A 20268-nucleotide genomic window follows, 5' to 3' on the forward strand; every position below is an offset into this window, starting at 1 on the left:
TAGAAGACGATTAGGGCGCGGCTCGTGGGTTGTGACGAGGACGAGCCGGCCGACGATGGCTGTGACGCTAGTCGACGGCAACAACAGTCAACACAGTGTGGTGTGTGCAGTGAGCCGACGGCAACGAGGGTTGTGAGTGTGAGCCAGATCCGACGTTCGGTGTTGTTTAGTGTGTCCTGTGTGGCTGTGTGATTGTGTATATGAGAAGAGAATGAGAAGAGAAGAGAATGAGAAGAGAATGAGTGTTCGTGTGGAGTTGTGGACTATGGTGTGTGTGACTGAGTCTGAAGCCCAAGCCCCAAAGCCAAAGCCCAAATATGAAATAAGTCAATCTTGAATATACCGGGTACGGGGCGGGTCGGGGGATACAATACCCGGCCCCGGCCCCAACCCCGGTTTGCCTCTACCGGGGATCCCCGGCCCCGGCCCCGGTACCCGTTTTAGCGGGGAATCCCCGTCCCCGTCCGGGTCGGGTGAACCGGGTTCCCCACCGGGTCGGGCCAAATCACCATCCCTACTCATAAGGTTTGTTAATTGGGAGTGATGGTGTTATCAATAGTGACTTCTAATATATATATATATATATATATATATATATAGAAATAGTATCATCCCCCATATCTCTTGGGTGGTTATATATATATATATATATATATATATATATATATATATATATAAATAGTATCATCCCCATGTCTCTTGGGTGGTTACTTGGAATATTACTTTGCATGACAAAAAAAAAGGGTCAATTTCCATGACCTCATTCATCATTGTGTCACAACTGCCCTAAACCATCATACCGACTACTTTGATCTTGACCTTTCAATTATACAAGTCAAACCTATCACTTATCCATTACCATATGACTTCACCCATAAAGCCAAATTGTTTTGTTCATATATTTGCAATACATACAACCAAGTCCATCTTATTTTTAATATATCTTTATATAGCAAAATAACTTGTTTTTCAAACCATAATTCAATTTCTTTCTATACAACGTTTTCAAAATGTCATATTTATGTATAGCTTATCATTTTCAGACCCCACTTTCTGATTAAATATATAAGTGTTCGGTTACAGATATTAAACAATAACCAATAAGAATGAAAATAAAAAATAGTTTTTGACTTCATATATAAGTATAATGAATTCATTCATGTAGAAGTCCAAGGAGTGTTCAATGTTTTCAAGCTGCAATTATAACCAATGTTAGAGAGGCTCATTGCATTGAAATATTTCATATTTGACTTTTAAGTAGAGTGATGGGTACTTCATTTTCCTCGAGGTCAAAGCATAGGCGGACCTACATAGGTGCCATGGATGGCACGTGTCACCGTATCATTTCTCTACCGAAGGGTAAAAAATTTAAGTTTCATGAACGATGCAACCGTATTAATTTGTTGTGTGCCACCGTATGTATTTTGAAACTACAATGAGAACAAGTTTTATTTGATAAAGTCGGTTTGCAAGGCTTTTATTCTACCACACACCTAAGTCAGAATCATGTTAGTGTCATTTTCTTACTCAAACGATGCTACCGTTTGAAAAAAATTTCCTATATTTTTTTTTTCCTTATGGTCAAATGGTGCCACCGTTTAAATTTTTTTTTGGGTTCGTCCCTGGGTGAAAGACAAACAGTACAAGATATGTAGCGAATGTATACATATACAACTTTGTTTTTCCTCCAAGGCAAAGAAAATTTAACAAGAATGGGATTTAGAGATAAGTGCAAAGTCAATTTCTTGGATGCGAAAAGCAAATGGATTTGTTAGTATGGCCGTGTTGACCATTTTTATTTCAATCAATAAAAAATTCAAGTAAATTGATTAATTAATTAATTAGGTCTCAAACTGTTCGTAAAGTACATGAATAGACAACACCATTTTCATTAATTTAATTAAAGGCGACGGAGTTAGTCGTTAATTAGGTGTCTATTTCTAGGAAACTTTTGTATATATCGACATAGAAAATTTATTATTTCTTAAAAAAATATTATTAATTAATTGGAGCACATAAAAAAAATTTGAATATATATATATATATATATATATATATACACACACTAGTGGTATCACACAGGTGAATCATAATTCTGAAACATTAGTTTAGACTTGAATCATGAATTTGTGTGGTTACTTTACAAGTCAACTAATATATAAAATTGAAGATTAATATGATGTATTAACAAGATGGATGGAAAAATAGTTGCAGACATGTTGAGTTTCTAAACCCATATAAAGTAGAAGGGTTGGGGTGAGGTACATGCAGTATCTGAAACCCTTTATGATATTGTTGCTTCAAATTTCAGTTTACTTAAAGAGAAAAAAGAATCTGAATTTGGGTTCAAAATAGGAAACAAACAAAGTGTCAAACTACTTTGGAAAGACCAAACATATCTTTTTTATGTAAATATGACTTACTTAAATCTGAAACTTTAACCAAACAAATGGTATGTTTTAAGCATTTATACATTATGCATAATAATTTGTACTTAAGAGATTTTTGAATCTCTTGCATAAATAGATAGTACTTTATGCTTTAAGACTTGTAATTAAGACTTTTGGTCTAAATGCTTATTAATGTAGTATAGATATATATAGTTTTAACAAGGTTTTTAAGTTTGAGTATTAAACAGTAATAAATGAAATAAATTAAAAAGTCTATTTAAATTTATATAATATAATGGATAAATTACACTACGAGTCCAATTTTTCATTTACGATTAAATATAAAAGCTAAAAATTTATTTTCTTTTCTCTGATCCATATGGTTTCGGTGTAAAAAGTTTATGTTATAATATTAATAAATTGTATCAAGTCAATATGCGACCATATATTTTTCACTCATTTTTTCAATTTGCTCGATCAACATTTTCCTTTTATCACACCCTTTTTATGCATCGAATATCCAACCCCAACCCTTACAAAAATGTACGTCTTCCGTCACCTTGAAAATTATTCGATTTAAACAACATTCAATCTTGCCTTGAAAATCGCTATATGTAATCGATCAAACACTCCCACGAACCTTTTCGTCATTTTTGGTATCAAATCCCTTTTCTCAAGGTTGCTTGTCTCAAGAAAGACCAACTCAAAGATGAGAAACGGCTTGAACACCATATAAACACATTCAATTGTTTTTTTATTAACCTGGATATCCAACTCGTTATGCGAGCCGACTAATCTCAGGACGACCACTTGTTTTGCAGATAGTTCAGAGTCATCGCATTTGAACCTCCGTGGCCACAAAGGGATTTTTATTTTTCCTTGGATTTGAACTTGGGGCCTCCATGTACTTTTGACTTTTAAAGTTAAGTTCAAACCAACCAGATACCACCCTTGTTTAATATATTTGTTTTGACTTCTATAAAAAATTATCCAATGCATTAATTAATATATACTACTATGCATCTCTTATTGCATAAGCATTTTATATTAATTAATTTAATTTAATTAATGCATAACTTTAGATTTTGAATCAATTTGTATTTTTGAACTAAACTTAATTTCGGTAATTTGCATTGGAACCAACAATACACTCTACTCTAAAAGAAGTCTTTTCTTGTAATCATTACAACAAAATCGGATTTATAGAACCATACAAAAGTTTAAGCGTCCTAATGCACTACTTTATAGAACCAAAAAAAATAAAGTGTCATATCTAAAGACGTTGTAATAAGTGCATATGACGCTTTTGAGCGTTTTAACAAGTTTTTTAGAACATTTTTAAAAAGTGTTCAATTAGCAACTTTATAGGACAATATTTGAAAAACAATGTCCTATAAAAAGATGAGTTTATAGGACATTTTCTCAAAAGTATCATTTTGGATCAATTTTAATTTTAAATCTCTAAAATTTCTAAAATAACATAATTGTTAGAGACGCTCTTAGACATCAATCCTTCGTTTCTTCGTTATGATCAACTTCAACCGGTTTGATTTGATTATACCCTTTGGTCAAAACTTATGATGGCTAGATACGTATCGATTCTTGAGCTGATGATTAAAATGGGATTTATCATCATGAATTGAATCCTTAACTTTGTTGTTCCAATTGAATGGTATGCATCAGATCGTTTATCTTATACAATTTTTGTCATAAATCAATATCTATTTGTTTATATTTCAATTTCTTTTATTTACAAGTGAAAAACTATTTATATAAGATAGTCTAGAAGCATTGGTTGTATTCTTTCTCTCATAGGATATATAAATACATCTAGAAAGCCGTATGCTTTGGAAGAAGTTTGTACAGCTTGAGAAGGGGTTTTGATTGATAAAAAAGAAGAATCTACTTCAACCGATATGCCCTTAGGCACGACTATACATAACATATAAATCACACTTGGAAAGGGTGGACAATTAGCTAGAGCAGCGGGTGTTGTAATGAAACTGATTGCAAAAGAAGGGAAATCGGCCACATTAAAATTACCTTCTACTACCATATGCCATACCTATGCATATGAACAAATGCACAAGTAAAGATTAAAATTGCACTGGCTCGGTGCTCTTGGAATTGAACTACAGCGAGTTCTCGTGTTTCAAATAATCTTTCTTCTATAAAATGCATGGTATAAAATTAAGTACGAAAATCATTACAGACACAACTACTCATCTATTGACTTAGAGAAAACATATTATCTTTTATCAATAGGAAACAATTGGAAAGAAGTACAACTTGTATTTCGTTTGGCAGGTAGACATACAAAGATAAAGACAAAGGGATCGAAACAAAAAAACAAATGGAGTTGCTGCTAAGTTTGATATCCATTCTTACAGTAGCGAACGTACTTAACCCTTTGACGTGGGGTACGACGATTTTTGACCCTAAAAATCATTGATTAACCAAAAGTCAACTTCGTATCCCTATGATTGAAAGACAAAATGGTAAGTACATGCTACAAAGAAGTCAATATATGTAGCACCAATGATACATTATTACTTAATATTGTTTTAATAGGCTATGGAGTCTCATACTTATCTTCCTAAATTTCGTATTTTTTAATCAGCATCGTTACACAATAAGTAAGGTAAAAGAATATAGATATATCAATAGAAAGACAATAATAAAAATGTCACCCTGTGTGGCTTCTTGAGTTCTGTGCCTTGACCGCTGTCTCTTCTAAAAGTCTTTTGTAGTGTAAAAGGGAGATTAGGGGAGACTTATGATCGATTATCACACACAAAATCTAAAAATAGACACAGAATAGATATGTCTCCTCAAAACTAATACGGTTTCTTAAATTTTCAAATACAGAAGATCAGAAACTTAACGAGTCCTCTTTTATGGAATTCTTGTTATGTAGCGCCAACAAAAAGGGAATATGAGTAGAGAGATGTTGGAAAAAATGGGTTTATGACATACATACATACACACATACATGATACATACATAGAGAGAGAGAGAATCTAAAGTTGAAAGAAAGACAAGAAGAAGGCTTGATTACCATCTCAACGAATCTGAGTCGATATGTTGATAAAGAATATATTAGTAGAGTATATGAATGGTTTGTGGGAGTGAGTAACTTTACTCTAAAACTTCATAGTTTTCTGCTTGTTGTATCCCATGGACCTCTTTGTTCTCTTCTTCATCTCTTCTTTTCAATGATATTTAATTGATTATATAAGAAAATCAATATCATGTTATAAACACGGGCCCATGAGGTGGTACCCTTCCCTACACTTTATAAACCCTTTTTCAAAAACCCCAGGGATAATATTAATACCGTTAAAACCACAAGGGTGGTGCATGATTGGTTTGAGCTTAACTCCAAAGGTCAAAAGTACCTGGAGGTCTCAGGTTCAAATCCAAGGAGGAATAAAAATCCTCTTGTGGTCATGGAGGTTCAAATGCTGTGACTCCGGACTATCTGCAAAGTAGGTGATCATCGTGGAATTAGTCGGTTCGAATAGTAGGTTGGATATCCAAATTAATAAAAATAATAATAATATTAATACTATTAATTGGTTTCTTTGATTAAATTAATAATAAAAAAACTCCCCTCAATATTTTATTATTGAATTAAAGAACCCTGTACACCTTAAAAGTTAAAAGCATGACTTTAAAAATGCAAAGACATGCCCGCAATCAACGATAATTAAGAATGATCCTTTTACTTGTTCTTGTATTTTCATTTTTATTTTTTTATGGTCATATATGGGAATGCATCCACAATTGAGGATATATTTTTTGGACCTATAATTAATTTATATATTTGGTTCTTGTAATTGCGGACTTGGTTAAGAAACTCTTTTTTTTAACACTTTGACACCTCTGCAATTGTAAACTTGCCAATTGCGGATCTATGACTATTTTCGTTATTTTGGGAGAGAAATGGCTAAGAAAATGAAACCCTACGTGGAAAATGACTATTTTAATTAATTTCCCATGAATGAACATGAACACATTGTTTTATTTGTTTAGTTAAATGAACGAACCAATTAATGGTCTTGTTCATTCATTTACATTCGTGAACATTCATTTATTTATGTTCGTTTACGTTTGTTTATATATATAAATATATTTATATACTATGATATTAATAGGTAAAATCATTAATTAAATTAATTGTTTTTACCTCTCCTAAGTTTACCCGGTTTTTCATTTTATTATATTATTTTTGAGCAACAGAATGATAAATAATGATGGTTGTTTTTTTGTTTATTCTTATTCATTCGTTTATGTTTTTTTTTCGTTACGTTCGTTTAACATTTAACGAACGAACATAAAGGACATGAACGGACACATTTTTTCCATTTATGAACATGATCACAAAAAATTCCGTTCGTTTACCGTTCATGTTCGTTCATTTGTTCGGTTAAGTTAAACAACAAGCAAGTCTCCAATTCATGTTTGTTCGGTTTGTTTATAGCCCCAGTTATATGCAACAACATACCTCCATCATTCTGATTCATTCATGCTCTAATAATTTTATACATATACTTGACAAGTTTACTTCTGGCATGATTATTTTTGATACTCTAATTTATGCATACTTACCCATAATGTTCACGATCATTCAGTCTGTGGTTTTACCCGTTTATGAGTATGTGGTTTTACCCGTTTATGAGCTTGTTTAGCCGGAAATGTAATTTGTGGTTGCTGCATCCTAAAGCCTAAGAACTATAAAGAAATAATCAAATACGAGATATTATTTAAAACGAAAGTTCTTATATAAAATGTCCGTTTTACGTCTTATTATCATGAACAACAATGAGAATTCAAATATTAAAACACAAACAAAACAAGAACAAAAAAAGTTCTTCCATTAATACAAGTTTCACCATCAAAAGCCAATTCCTCTTTCACCCATATTGTTGCTTGGATGTAACTTCTTTAAAACAATTTCTCATAATATATATAAATCAAGGTTTTGTCGATCAACGAAATGAAAATACTACGTATATACTGTTAATTTAAGAAGTTCACTTTTGGTGATATTTTCTATTCTAACGTCGCTTTAAATTATCGAGTTCTTTTTAGTTACCGAGTTATATGTTAGTTTTAAAATTGTAATAATTTTTTTTATCGAGTTAGAATCATATAGGTGTATTGGAATGGAAAGTATTAAGTACCGATTTGTTTATCAAGATTAAATTATCATCACCGTTAGCGTCATACTACGTAATTTTTTAGTTTCTCTTAAACGCCGCTAGTTAATACATTCATCAAATGGTAAATTATTTCATATTTTAAATGGTCAGTACCAAAAGTTTTCCACAATTAACAAGCCTAATCTATTTGACAAAAAAATAATTAAAATCTTAGTTAGCTGGCTTTAATTTAATATATATTAAATAAAACTGGGTTTTTTATATCTTCACCAAACCAGTTTGCATTTGACATGCATGGGGAATTTTCTTTTTAATAAATGGAACTGTTTTAGATTAATTTTAATATGGTTTTAGGGTTTAAACTTATCATAGAATCATTAGAAAAGAGGGAGCAGCCAAGCACAAAAGGTTTGCAATGCTTTCAATATACAATAGATTAATCCTTAAGCTTTTGCCTTTCCTCCTTTTAGTGGACAGCTAACAGTGCTTAATTATGTTATATATTATCTTATTTCAACGTATTAAATTATCCAAAATACATTTTAATTTAGAAAAAATATGGATCTAATTGACAGTAATAATTTATTTATAACTATTATAATGAACAAATGTGTAATATATGGATATCTTAACATGGAATTTTTGAAAAAGCAACGTATTATTGTTTTTATTGATGTATAGTACTTTATAAATATCTAGATAACTAGCAATTTTATTAACAACTAAGAAACCTATATCCCATGATTTATCCGGCAGAATGCTATCCCGTCAAGAAATCAAGACTTCAGTCCCGAATTTATATTTGTTGATCTTTCCATTCAACAAGTGACAAAAAGAAAAGAAAAACAGGGAAAGAATTAGAGGAAAGCATATTCGATATAGATCGTCAATTCCATTGAGAACTTGACGGTTTTTATTGGAACAATGTAAGCCAATTTAGCATTCTACTCATGCTACTTGCCAACTTGTTTACTCAATTTTTGTGTTTCGAAAAGTGTAATTCGATTTTCTTCTTTATAAATTTATGCATTTTTTATAATGACTGGACTACAGTTTCCATTCTTTTCCATCATTGTAGGTGTGTTACATTTGCAGCCTAGTTTTTGCTCTCTAGCTAGTCGGGTCTTGTTTGCACTCTCTTAGATGTGCATGCATTGATTCGTTTAAATTTTTAATTATTTGGCTTTCATAAATACTTTCTTAATTATTATCTAAATTAGTCCCGTGATGTCATCCATAAAGAAGGTCCCTAGTTTAAACACGAGCACTTATTGCTGAAATGAGACTATTGAGAGAAATGTTGGTGTGGAAGTCTTGTTTATTCAATTGAGTAGGCCAACGAATTTATACACAAGATACTCCTAAAATACAACTTATACCACAACCAAGAATATACACCTTCCTTAAACTTATAGCTAAAACAAATCAAAAAAGATACAAGAAGATACATCCCTAAAATAAAATATTATGCCAATATGTGACAAAATTAAGAGGATATCCCAACCCCCCCCCCCCTCTCAAGTTGGAGCATGCGGATTAAGAATGCCCAACTTGGAGAGGAGGAACTGAAATTGTTGTGTCCCCAATGACTTGGTGAAAATGTCGGCTAAGAATCATAGTAGGAACAAAGGATGGAAAAATGGTGCCATCTTGGATAGCGTCAGAAACAAAATGACAATTTGCTTCGATGTACTTTGTACATTCATGGAAAACAAGATTTTGACTATATGTAAAGTCGGCTGACTATCATAATGAAGACCAATAGGACTTGGAAGTTGAATGTCGAAGCCTAGGAGAAGACCCTTTAACAAATTCAGTTCATAAGTAATAGATACCATAGAGCGATAGTTGGCCTCTGTCGAAGAAAGAGCCATTGTATGCTGCTTCTTAGGGCATGCAGAATGGCCAAGAAACACAAGCCGATTAGAGAGAGAATAACGAGTAAGAGAAAATGCCTCCTGATCTGAATCACGCCATTCTATTAAAGAAAGAGAACTTTCAGTTCGTAACAAGATGCCTTGTCGAGGAGAACCCTTCAAATAGCGAACCACAAGGAAAGCAGCCTCCCAATACTCTTGTCGAGGTTCTGTGGAAACTGTGATAGAATATAAATAGAGTATGCCAAGTGAGGAGTAGTGACAAGTTTGAAAAGCCAACATTGAGGTGTCTGTTTCAAACCATATAACGACTTGCGAAGACGACATACCATATTAAAATTAGAGGACTAAAAACCAAGACGGAGTTTCATATAAACTTCCTCATCAAGATCCCCATGCAAAAAAAAAAAAAAAAACATTATGAACGCCCAACTGATGTAGCACCTAATTTTTAGATGTTGTAATAGCTAAGAAGACACAAAACTTCACTATCTTTGCGACTGGTGCAAATGTGTTGCTATGGTCTATCCTGGAAACTTGATGATTCACAAGAACAACCAAGCAAGCTTTAAGTCTCTCACTTCTACCATTGCTATTGCTATTATCTTTGATCTTATACACCCATTGACTATCTAGAGGCTAGAGCATGCTTACCTGAGGGTAATGGCTCCATAGACCAGGTCCCGTTGTCTTCCAAGGCACGATTTTCGCTTGCATAGCACGTTGCCCACCTACATCTTTCATAGCCTCTTTACAAGATTTTGGATCACAACAGGAAGTAACAACTGCAAGAAATTTTCGGTGGCGCATAGAAAATTTTCATAACTAATATAGTTGGCGAGAGGAAAAGGTGTACTTGAGGATGCTGACGAGCGGGTAAATTATGAGAGTGAGTAGATGGACTTTTCATGGAAACACTGTTAGTGACCTAGTCACGAAGCCAGGCTGATGGAAACTTTTCTCATAAACCACGACCCAATTGAGTTGTTGTGGTAGGAGTGGAACTAGGCTCTATGTCATGCTATGTTTTGCCTCTAAATATGGAGTGAAGGATTCAATTAGCCTATGATCTACATGAGAGGGTTAGGTATACATTCAGTTTCTGAAGCTGATTGAGGTTGAGGCATAGGTGTGGACCCGAGTGGGTATCTTGGGTGGACTGGGGGTGAGTTCAGGTTGAAGGGAAATAAATGGTTGTTGGTGGAAAATGGGTGTAGAGTTTGAAGTTGGTATTTTCAAATCCTCCGACACAAAATAATCTCCACTCGAATTCACATGCTCAAAATGACTATTAGAATGATTAGTAACTTTTTCAGCAAAGGGAAAAGATGTTTTAAAAAATTTAACATTCCTAGAAACAAAAAAAGTTTTAGTTTCTCGATCGAAAAGTCTCCATCCTTTCTAACCAAAAGGGTACCCAAGAAATACACATTTATGGTTATGACTGGAAAATTTATCTCTTCTGGTATGTTTGTTATGAGCATAACATGAAGACCCATTCATACACAATTCATCGAAAGCAGGCAAAGTATTAAATCAAGACTTCATAAGGAGTTCTAATTTTTAGAACACTAGAAGGTGTTTTATTGATCCGATGACTTGCTGCCAAAACACATTCACCCCAAAATAACGAGGAAGGTGACCTTGGAATAGTATGGCTCTTGCCACAAATAAAATATGGCGATGCTTACATTCAACCATATCATTTTGTTGTGGAGTCTCGACACAAGATGTTTGAAACAATATTCCATTGGCAAGAAAATAATTTTCCAAAGATCGAAACTCTGAACCATTATCACTCTGAACTTTTAAATTTTTTGACCAAATTATCAATCGGCCAACAAAAGACAAGAACTTGGTAAATACCTCCAATTTATTAATCAACAAATAAACCCATACGGCCGTGAGAAATCGTCCATAATGGTCAAAGAACAATTAATGAGCCCCACAAGAAGAGAATGTATTGTAAGGGCTCCATAAATCACAATGAATTAGCTAAAAAATCTAAGAAGTCTTATTATTACTAGTAGGAAATAGATCCCTAGATTGTTTTGCACAAGGGCAAACATCTGTTATAACCAGGTTAGAGACAACCTAGGTTGAGGTAATTTTTACATGTTTATTATGTGGATTACGTGAAATATGCATATCTAAGTAGAAATGTATGAACTATATATGTGAACATGATATTGTGCATGCATATATGTGAAAAGATGGCATGACATATATGATTTATACATATATGCATGTGGTGTGAAGCATACATGAGGTGGTGCACAATTGTGATAAGTTATTCGAGTGAAAACATTATTATATTATTTAAAAACTTATATCTTCATGGTTAAGAAATCATGAATTTTATAATGAAAAACCCACAACCCAAGATTATTTCTATTGGTTAAAGCTTTCACCGCCTATTAGTTTTTAATAATCTTCACCGCCATGGTAAGAGTATTTAAAGAAATAAAAAGATAAGATTCTATCTTATCATTTCATTTTGAAGAAAAATCTGTTGAAAGAGAAAAAAGAGTGTTGTGGCGGTGAGAAGTGTTCTTGAACAAATCTTTTGTTCAAAGCTGTTTGAAGAGCTTGTGATTTGCTGTGTGTTTTAAAAACTACAGAATCTGTGATTGTTAAGGTGGGTTTTTAAACTACTGTTGATTATACACTGTGAGTTTTTGATGACTATAACCTTTATATATTTGGTTATATAAATTGCTGGGTTTTGATATTGGTTTTGAAGAAAAGATGGTAAAAYTATTTTGATAGTTTAAAGGTGTTATTGTTATATGTTTGAGTATTAAAACTGTTTTGGAAAAGATAAAGAAGAGATTGCTTCTTTAAAACAGTTTTGGAAATGATATCCTGTTTTGAGGATTTAAAAGGTATATGATGTTTTTGGAAATTATTGAAAGAATAGATTGCTCTTGAGTTTGAAAGGTTTTAATGATAAAACTGTTGGTTGAAAACTATAGAGAATATTCTTTTKAGACGATTGTGATTTTGATCTGTCTTCATTTGGAATTAATCTATAGATTTTATGGAKAAWACTRTGAATGAGGATTCGATAAGATGGTTGTGACTGCGGTCCTTCATCCGAACTAATTCATAGATTTTGAAGAAGAAATAAGGGTGGCATATCAAGGAGAGGTGTCTTTTGGAATAACGGTGGCATATCAAGGAGAGGTGTCTTTTGGAATAAGGGTGACATATCAAGGAGAGATGTCTTTTGGAATAAGAGTGACATATCAAGGAGAGGTGTACATTTGGATATAAGGGTGACAATTGTGTGTGAATATTATAGCTCTTACTATTATGTCTTTTAAGACTACAATAGATYTGAGTCCTTACTTCTTTGTGATTTGAGAACTCAAAGATATTGTTCTTATTAGAAATAATAATATTGATGTTATTGAGAAGGGAAAAATTGGGCCTATGGCCATTGATTTTTGTTAAGAGTGTTTTGGAACAGAATGGTCATTTTTATGAGGAATCAGAGGGGCTCTAGTTGTTCCTTGTAAGGAACCAGAGGGGCTCTGGTTGGTCCTCATTATTGGACCAAAGGATTCTGGTTATTGATTTGGAGAATGAGCAAGTCTTTACTAAAGGTACTAATTGGACCAGAGGTTCTATATCTATTGATAAGAGTTTCTATGTCAAAATCATATTTTTAGAAGTTTTAAGAAAATGAGTTTTATACTTAGAATCTTTTTATGAACAACAGACCAGAGAAGCTCTGGTTGGCTTACACGTTGAACCAGAGGGGCTCTGGTTGATCATGTCTTTTGGAACCAGAAGCTCTGGTTAGTTCAACCAGAGGCTCTGGTCGAACATGAACTCTTTATAATTACTCTTTTTATGAAAAAGACTATCTTATTTATTGAAAGTTTAACTAAAGACCATTTTAAGAAATTATATGAGTCAGAAGTTCTGATTAGTGCAACCAGCGGCTCTGGTCGAGGAACCAGAAGCTCTGGAAGAGAGACCAGAGGGGTTCTGGTCCTGGTTATTGAAATATATTCCAAGTGTGGTTTGGAACCAGAGGYTCGATGGACCAAAACAGAATCTGATTTTATTCCGCATGTTGTGAAATGATTATTTGATAAATGTTTTGGTGATCTTCACCCTGCATTACATAAAAGGGAACCTCRCTAGACATTCATGTCTAACCCTCATTTCGTGTTTTCAAAATATGTGTGCAGGTAATGATAATAAGGGAAAAAAACATTATGTGAATTACTTCCCTATGTGCTTAGCTGTTTCGGAAGCATAGATGCTAGGATGCAAGAGCATGTACTTTTGAAATTTTTGGGTTGCGTATTTTACATTATAGACYCTTGTATCAAGGACCTATGTGGGGGAAAACATGTATCCTATATATGAAATATGTGTTATATGCAATGTATGGATTTTGGGGTGTTACAACATCGCATAGCGTATTTAATTTATCTCTAGAGTTACCGAAAAAGGTAATAACTTTACTACTTTTCTCAGAAGGATGTAGTCATTGGTGCCAAATTTCCATCAAAGCGTGAGTACCATCCGTTCTACAGCTTGAACCATAAGCGACTACTTGTGGTAGTAAAGTCCATCTCTCCGTTCACTCGCCTCAATCAGCCTCCTCAAACGTAGGTCTTGTATATCACTCATATTGGAACTAAAGTGAACAAAGTAGGTCATATCATCAATTAGTTGACTAACTGAAATCAAGTTCCAGTGAAGACTTGGAACATGAAGGAAATTTTTTAGACAATATCCTTCAGAAGCATCACACTTCATTATTCGGTAGCAATACTTTTTTGTCCATCACATAGACCAACTAGACATGCAATGATACTCTTGATATCGCACAATTAGGATAGATTTCCCGTCACATGATTAGAATCCTTGGTATCAATAATCCAAGAAGTGTTAGAAAGACCACCATGCAAACGATTGCTAAAAGATTAAACAAACTGAAAAGAGCGAATATGGTTTGCCATTGTTCTAGAATTATGACGAGGTACCAGAGTATTTGAAGAAGTGATACAGGTAGTTTGCTACTCAACGACACCTCTTGAGCTATTAGCGTCTACCGCTATGGTGTTAGACCTTTTGTTTTCCGTAAAACAGTAAATCCATCAGATTGTGAATCAATTGATCTAAAGCAATATGATTAAACACTAACCTTGACCAGAAGATGCAGATGCTCTGTTATGATTTTGTTCCATCTTCTTCTGCAGATACACACTAGAGTACTCCTCTGGATGGGACAAATACAGAGTTTTATTTTTGTGTTCTTGCGGGAGAGTTAAACAACAGGATTGACTTCTGTATTTATAAGTCTCAAAATGGCGCCAACAAGGGATGCAACGGTTCCTTCCATCAGGGAACAGGTATTAACTGTCAGTCCTCAATTGCATCCCATAACTACCTATTTATACCATATATTAAATAGAGTTAATAAAAATAAATCTGAATTATACAAATATGTATGTTAGCTTGATGCTGAAAACAGATAATGGTATGAATGTTAATGATTATTCTTTATAACTATATCTTGTTCCTTTCTATTCTAACAATCTCCCACTGAACAAGATATTAAACCAAATAGTTTTAACCATTCTGTAGTGTGCACAACATTCATTGTAATATCTGTCTTAGTTGTTTTCATTCATCAGACTATGAAAGTTTTGTTGCTTAGTTGAACTATGCAGACTTTCATAATCATAATGGTGAAAACACAACCTCATAGTATATTTTTGAATGTATAACATTTCATTCTCAGCTGATCAATATTGCAATTAAAACTTATTTGATCAGGTTTTCACTTCAGCTTAAGGCATTTTGTATCACTTTTAAATTCAAAACAGATGCCAAAGCATATGTGTTATATCCTAATTTGTACAAATCCCCGTATAAAAGAATACTAGAAGAGATCTATATATAAGCAATTATATCAAATTACTTTTATGTACAAGTCACTCACTATCGTGAGATAATGATACACTAAAATTCAATTATCAATACAATTAGACAAACCCATGTTTCTGACATGTCTCTTGAAGCATTCAACTGGTAATGCTTTTGTGAGTGGATCAGCCAGTTGCTCCTTTGTGCCAATCTTTAATACTTCAATCTCCTTGTCTCTAACATTTTCTCTTACTGCAAAATACTTCACATCTATGTTTCTTGAACCACTGCTTCTTTTGTTGTTCTTTGTGAAAAACACAGCGGCGGCATTGTCACAATATATAGTCAGTGGCTTTTCTATTGAATCCACAATTTTCAAACCACTAATGAAATTTCTAAGCCAAATAGCATGAGATGTGACATCATAAATTGCCACATATTCAGCCTGAAATGTAGAAGTTGCTGTTAATGACTGTTTACTAGCCTTCCAAGACACAGCAGCTCCAGCCAACATAAATATATAACYAGAAGTGGATTTCAAATCATCATGATCTTGTTTGTAAGAAGCATCAGTATAGCAATCTACCTTCAATTCTTGGTCATCCAATTTTTTATATACGAGCATATAATCTTTTGTTCCTTTTAGGTACCTTAATACCTTCTTACCTACTGTCCAATGTGCATGACCAGCATTTTATTGGAATCTGGATAGCATGTTCACTGTAAATGCTATATCTGGTCTAGTACATACTTGTGCATACATTAGGCTTCTTACTAGTCTTGCATAAGGTATGTTTTCCATCTCTTTTCTCTCCAAATTATTATTTGGAGATTGTCCTTTATGCAATCTATCTCCTTTTGAGATTGGGGCCTCACCACTTCTACAATTCATCRTACCAAATCTATTGAGCATCCTTTCAATATRACTCTTTTGAGATAATCCAAGACTGTAATTTCTTCTATCCCTTGTGATTTCTATGCCTAGTACATAATGTGCTTCACCCATATCTTTCATGTCAAAACTTTTCATTAAGAAGGCTTTGGTGGTTTGTAACAGGTTCTTACTGTTAGTGGCTAGTAGAATATCATCTACATATAAAATCAGAAATATGAAGYTACTCCCACTTCTCTTTAAATATATGCATTCATCTAGTTTATTTTCATCGAAGCCAAATGCAGTCATTACAGTGTCAAACTTCATGTACCACTGTCTTGATGCTTGTTTTAAACCATAGATTGACTTCTTCAATTTGCATACTTTATTCATTTCAATAGTAGCACCTTCAGGCTATAACATATAGATTTCTTCCTCTAAATCTCCATTGAGGAAGGCTGTTTTTACATCCATTTGATGGAGCTCTAAGTTGAAATGTGCCACCAAAGCCATAATAATCCTAAAAGCATCTTTAGTTGAGACAGGTGAGAAGGTTTCATTATAATTCACACCTTCTCTTTGATTGTATGATTGTATCCTTTAGCAACTAATCTTGCTTTGTATTTTTCAATCTTGCCACTTGCATTTCTCTTGGTTTTGAAAACCCACTTGCATCCTATTGGTCTCATGGAATTTGATTTTTCGACAATGTCCCAGACTTTATTCTTGTCCATGCTTGTCAATTCATCCTTTATGGCCATTAACCACTTCTCCCTATTAGTAGATTCTATGGCCTCCTTATAGCTACGTGGGTCATTATCTTCTCCCAAATCAAATTCTACTTCTGTCGAATATATGATATAGTCATTTGGTATTGCTGATCTTCTCTCCCTTGTGGATCTTCTGGGAACTTCCATATTCTGGACTTGTTCCTGTATGATCTCTTGTATTGGTTCTAAAGYTGACTCTAGTTGAGGATCATCTATGTCTTGATCTATGTTCTCATTTATGCTATCATYAATATCATGAGTGGTAATCGTTGGTTTTATTATAGGTAAGGACTGGGTAAGCACATTTTCATGCTCAATAGGAATAATTGGATTAGATTCAGGATATATCATCCAATTATCCATATTCACTTTGGCATGTGATGGATCTTGTCAATTGTCATCTTCATTGAACAATTCGTCATAGAATACAGCTTTGTTGGTTTCAAATATGCTTTGGCCTCTACCAGGGTTGTAAAATTTATACCCTTTGGATTTTTCAGAATATCCTATAAAATAAGCTGATCTTGAATCCAACTTACTTAACTGATCCATGTGATATTGCCTTGTTTCAGCTTTACAGCCCCATACATGGAAATGGTTTAAACTAGGCTTGTAACCATGCCATTGTGCAAAAGGTGTACCTGTTATGGCTTTTGTAGGAGACCTGTTACAAATATAGTTTGCAGTTTTCAAAGCTTCTCCCCATAAGAATCTTGGTAGATTTGATMTTGCAAACATGCTTCTTACCATATTCATCAATGTTCTATTCTTTCTTTCTGAAACACCATTTTGTGTGGGTGTATAAGGTGTGGTATATTGAGCTTTAATCCCACATTGTTCTAAATAAATGGCAAAAGGRCCCTTATGTTGTCCCTTTTYAGAGTATTTTCCAAAATACTCACCACCTCTGTCTGATCTTACAACCTTTATGACCTTTTCATTCTGTCTTTCTACTTCTGTTTTAAACTTTATGAAACAATCCAATACTTGCGATTTTTYTGCCATAAGGTATATGTGACAGAATCTGGAATAATCATCAATAAATGTRGTAAAGTATTGATTTCCACATATGCTTTCAATTGGAAATGGTCCACATATGTCTGTGTGGATAAGTTCAAGTATACAATTGCTTCTCTTAGAATTGAAGCTTCTTGAGTTTGTCATTTTTCCTTTTAAACAATCCACTTAGGTTCCAAAATCACTAAAGTCCAATTCCGGCAAAATATTTTGTCTAATCAGCTCTTGCATTCTGAATTTAGAAATATGTCCTAACCTTTTATGCCATAAAAAGGAAGATAAATTTTGTTTGAACTTTCTTTTTACTCCTGTTATGTTATTTATTGAATATATATTGTTCTTTTGCAGCTTTTGTTAAAAGATTCATTTATGCAATTCATATGCCAATAACCATCTATCAAATTTGCATTACCAAAACAGAAATCATCTTTGTAAAACAACATTTTATCTTTATTGGAATAAAAGCTAACATTATTTTCCAATACAAGTTGAGAACCCGATATAAGGTTTCTCTTTATTTTAGGAATATAATATACATTGTTTAGCGTAAGTACATAATTATTCTTAAACAAGAGCTTGCATTCTCCCATAGCTTGAACCTTGAGTGCTTGACCATTTGCTGTACATATCTTGGATTCATTCAATCTTGGAATTGTTATCTTTGACAATCCCTGCATTGAATTCACAATATGTATTGGTGAGGCAGTATCAAACCACCATGAATTGCCACAATCATRATCAAAAGGTTCTAAAGAAAAGAAATGACCATAAGTACCTTTCTTATTCAGCCATTCTTTAAATCCCTCACACTCCTTCTTGAAATGTCCCCTTTTCTTGCAGAAAAAAACATTTCAATTCCTTTTGATTCTTTGAGAATTTTCCTTTGGTCTTATCATTTTTGACAGAATAGTTGGAAGATTTTCCCTTTTGTGATCTTGGGTATTTCTTATCCTTAAATTTTACCACATGATTTACAGCCACTGCCTTTCCCTTGTTTTTTATCTCGGATTCTTCCTGGACACATATGGAGATCAATTCATCTAAGGTCCATTTCTCTTTTTGAGTATTATACAGGCTTCTTAAGTGGCTATATTGATCAGGCAATGAGTTTAACAACAGATGGACAAGAAATGAATTATCAATTTCAATTTTCATCTCTTTGAGTTTGCAGGAGGTATCAATTCCTTGCAGAATGTACTCCCTGATGCTTCCCTGTCCTTTGTAACTCATTCTGATTAATTTATTCATGAGATACCCAGTTTTTGCTTTATCAGATACCTTGTATTTGTCTCCAATCGAAGCAAAATAAGTTTTAGCGAGATCGAAGTCTGGTATTCCTCCCTTTACTGCATCAGTCATGCATTTCTTCATGTAAATCAGGGCTATTTTATTGTGCTTATGCCACTCTTGATGTTTGGCTTTAATTTCCCTTGAAGCATCATTTGCAGGTTCTRCTGGTGGGTCTTCTCTAAGAACGTGATCATAATCTAAGATTCCCAGGTTTAATTCAATGTCTTCTTTCCACTTCTTATAATTTACACCATTTAATGGTGCAAAATTGACAATACTCATAGGATACTGTCCTGCATCACCATGTATGTRTATATACATAATTGTCTAATTAGTTATTGATAGTTCGTCCCAAAAATTGCTATATTTGTTGAATTTACATGTGTTGTGCATTGTATTAATCTGTTTGAAACAGTTCTGCACATATGTATAAATTCAATCTGAACATAGGATGACAATCTGAGTTAGTCTGACTTCTGTGGAAGTATCAAAAACTCATAATCGCATATATAAAATAAGATAAGAATTTGAATTAGTCCGACTTTTGTGGATGCATCAAAAACTCAGAATCTTATCTTTGATAAATATCTATGCTATATAAAAATTGTTGTGACAGTATGTTATAGTCATAAATATTGGATTATTGCAGTTTCTTAATCTGCAAATATCATMTCTTTCCTTGACTATTTTGATAGTACTTGGATTACGTTCATCCATAGTCACTTTGATGACATGTGGATGGTTCTTTAAGTAGCCTAATCAAATCTTTGAGCATGATTCTTATAGTAAGAATGAACACAGAATATGTAATTCTGATTGTTCTTGAGAATTAATTAAGACTACTTATGATTTTAATGTCAATAATTCAATCTGATAGGATAGTGGCTTTGATACCAATTGTTAGACCTTTTGTTTTCCGTAAAACAGTAAATCCATCAGATTGTGAATCAATTGATCTAAAGCAATATGATTAAACACTAACCTTGACCAGAA

Source organism: Cynara cardunculus, assembly GCF_001531365.2.
Source record: "Cynara cardunculus var. scolymus isolate 2C chromosome LG 17, CcrdV1, whole genome shotgun sequence".
In the NCBI taxonomy this organism is placed as follows: domain Eukaryota; kingdom Viridiplantae; phylum Streptophyta; class Magnoliopsida; order Asterales; family Asteraceae; genus Cynara; species Cynara cardunculus.